Source organism: Anguilla rostrata, chromosome 10 (assembly GCF_018555375.3).
Source record: "Anguilla rostrata isolate EN2019 chromosome 10, ASM1855537v3, whole genome shotgun sequence".
Taxonomy (NCBI): Eukaryota; Metazoa; Chordata; class Actinopteri; order Anguilliformes; family Anguillidae; genus Anguilla; species Anguilla rostrata.
The window spans coordinates 10,868,040-10,871,859 of NC_057942.1; positions in this window are offsets into that span (position 1 = coordinate 10,868,040).

The following is a 3,820-nucleotide window of genomic DNA, read 5'->3' on the forward strand; positions in this document are numbered from 1 at the left end:
GGCAGACTCCTCGTGGTTTTCATGGTTTACAACAAAAATATTTCCAGTAATGCCAACTCACACTTGCTTCACAGAGAATACACATGGTGATGGATAGCAAGAACAACGGTCCTGACAATTTATTTCATATCCTCTACTTCATTCCACCTAATACTTTCAAGAGCAGTGTTAATGCTTTATAATAGTGTGCAGCTATACACAAGACTAATGAATTAGCATTAACTGCTTTATACATCATGTTGAAAAATATTAAGTTATAATGTTGTGAAATGTCATGAAGGTATGGGTCTATGCTTCAGGAGCTATTTATTATAAAACTTCAATAAAACAGATTGTGTGTGTGTGTAGCTATGACATAACAAAGATGTGTGGCTTCCCGTAAAGACTTTCAGGACCCAGTGCAAGAAACAAAGGACACAGCAAATAAATGGATTTCCAAAAAGTAATTTAGCCTAAGATGTTTTCAGCGTGTAGCTGTGTTTGCAGAACCACTTCAACATGACTGACATCTTCAGAGTAAGACCTTTACTCAACCACAGCACTCCATGCTGAATGAATGTCTGTGGCTTGATTAAAGCTAGAAATTTAAATTTTCAATATTCAAAGTTCTCCCGTTTGCTTGCATTGGAGCTGTATTTTCTGGGTGTGTTTCTGTATTATTCAATCCCTGTTTTCTGTGGTAAATCATACATTGTAGAAATGTTAGCAAATAGGTTATTAAGAATGATACCTGGTTCCTCTGATTGATAACACACCACACAATGTCATTCCATAATATGTACTGTTGAGATGGGATTATAGTAATAAAAAAGTAATGTTCAAGTGGGAGGCTAAGGCAGGAGGGGTTTTGGAGAGAACCCTTTGTACTAAGTTGCTGTCCAAATTTTTCTATGACATATAATTTATGGTCTGTATTTTCATTTTCATTCTTCCCACTGCAAAATCCATGTTAGATGGCTTAATCATTATTGCTTAAAGTTTGCAGTTCCCTCAGCTCATGTTGACAAAGGACATGCGTTGTTCTAATCACAAATCAGTAGAAGATATCAGGGCTCACAAAAAGGATTAGGACCAAGGCGCAGAGAACAACACAGACGCACAGTAAGTAAATAAGTCTTTACTGAAGTTTTCATGTAGCAAAAACAAAACAGCAACAAAGCAACAGGAGGCAAGATGCCAGTAAAATTAGACACAGGGGACTAGCAGCTAGGACAAACACGCAAGAGAACACTAAGACCAAGGGCTGAGCTGAAGAAAACCAGGAACTTAAATGCATTGTGAGACACATGCAGACAATCACTGAAAGTGGGCAGACGGGTGAAGACTGGGGAAAACCAATAATCCAATTACCAAGACAATTAACAGGCTAGAGACATGAAACACAGGAAATACACAGGAACACAGATGAACTAAAATTGGAATGCAGGCAGCAACTGGCAATCAGGGACCGGAGCCGAGACAATAAAATAAGAATAATTTTGGACTGGTACTCATTCTTCTCCCTTGGAGTTATATGGTAATGTCGATAATAAAGTTTTTGCGAAATGGGTACAAGATAAATCAGCTTCATTAACTAAATGTAGTTACGTTAATGATACAGTGAGCAATGTTATAGTAATGTTATGGCGTCCATATATTTCAATGATAAAAGCATTAAGATGTATTTGAGAACCAGACCAAAAATAAACAAATTTACAGATAAAATAAGAATTAAATAAAAATTAAAAATTAAAAAAATGAAAGATTCAATAGGCATTTGCATTGCTGTGGCTTCTGGATATAATGTGCGTTTGGGATTGACATTGACTTCAAAGCTTTGCAACTATAATAAGACCAATTAAGATTCTGAGCTGGGTTAGCCTTAGAAGTTCCATAGAATCCAGAAAGCTGCCTTGTTTGGTTGGTACTCACAGCTAGATGAAAAACAAGACTGTAAATAACACAACAGGGAATCAAATTCCTTTACATAAACATTTAAAGCACACAATATTTTGTGAAAGAAATGATATGGGTTTCATATTCTCTCACTAATTCACATACCAGTGTGTACTGGCACCTAGCAACCAGTTATTTTCAGTTAACCGAATTAATGGAACGCCGCATGCTGTTGATATCTATAAAGTTGCCACTGTTTTCCTGTTCAGACCTAAAGTACTCTTGAGGCAAATGTGGAAATAATGCATAACTTTGAGAAGCACCATACCTGGGCAAGGACAATGAGATGTCTAATATGCACACAGTAGCATAAATGTGAAAAGGCACTCAGCTCTACTCTCATGCAATCCCAGTGGGTGTAAATTCATTTTCCTTGCATAAAAAGCATTTGGGAAAAAGAAAAAGACACAAAAACTTAAATATCCCTGAAATTAATGAGCTCACAGATCATGAAGCCTGATCTGCTGTGAAGTCATCTCCTCAAGAGAAAATTATTTAGCACTGTGTATGAGTATTGATGATCTACCCCTCAGTGCACCTTTTTTCGATACAGAAAAGTAGTCTTTTCTTATTATTAAAAAATTGGAGAAGTCTAATTCATTACTTTCACAATTAAGCATTATTTTATGAGCCATGCCAATTTATTTATCTAGGATGCCTTGGGCCACTAATTAACATACACAGTGCAGAATGTAAGTATTTGGACAATTGCACATTTTTTATTGTTTTGGCTTTACTCCAGCACACTGGATTTGAATTAACACAATGCATATGAGATTAAAGTGCAGACTGTTACGTGTATATACCATATCCAGTGATCCATGAAGGAATTGCATCATTTTTAAAACATAGTCCCCCCATTTTAGGAGAACAAATATAATTGGAAGTAAAATAAACAATCTTAAATAGTCATATTTACCTGGTTGCAAATTCTTCGCGTTTGATGAATGCCTGAAATCTCAGACCTGTAGACATCACCAGATGCTGGGTATCTTCCCGGGTGATGCTTTGTCAGGCCTGTACTACAGCCATCTTCAGTTCCTGTTTGTTTTAGGGGATTTTTTGCATTCAGTCTTATCTTCAGAACCTGAAACGCGTGTTCAATTGTATTCAGGTCATGTGATTGACTTGGCCAGTCCAGAACACTCCACTTTTTGGCTGTGATAAACTCCTTGGTTGCCTTATCAATGTGTTTGGGGCTATTGTTCTGATGCAAGTTGAAGCACCGCCCAATGAGCTTTGAGGCATTTGGTTGGATCTGAGAAGATAAGCTATTTCTGTACACTTCAGAATTCATCCTGCAGCTGCAGTCACATCCTCAATAAAGACAAGTGAACCAGTTCCAGTGGCAGCCACACACGCCCAAGCCACAACACTACCTCCACCAAGATGTGGGGGGTGCTTTGGATCATGAGCAGTTCCTTTTGTTCTCCACACTTTTCTTTTTTACTCATCATATGTTCATAAGAGTTTGTTCCAGAACTGTATAGTTTTATATGCACTTTTTTTTTTTTTAGCAAACTCTAACCATTCTGTCCATTCTGTTCTTGAGCCTTACCAGTGGTTTTCATATTGCAGGGAACCCTCTGAGGTTATGCTGGTGTAGTCCTCTCTTTATTTTAGTCTTTGACAGTGGTATTTGTTTTGTTTTTGTTAGTTCCTAGTAGGACATATGCAGCAGCAAGGAATGGGAAAGTAACAATTCTGTTTAAACTGAAACAATTAGTGATACATTTGGTTAAGAGTATGTGTATTGCAGTGCATTTGGAATACATTCGATTGAAACTTAAATTCATTGTAATAGATTTCTTTACCATATGTGTTTATCCAAAACCCGGATACCCCATCGTGTTTATGTTCTTTATAATGATGCATAATACAGAAC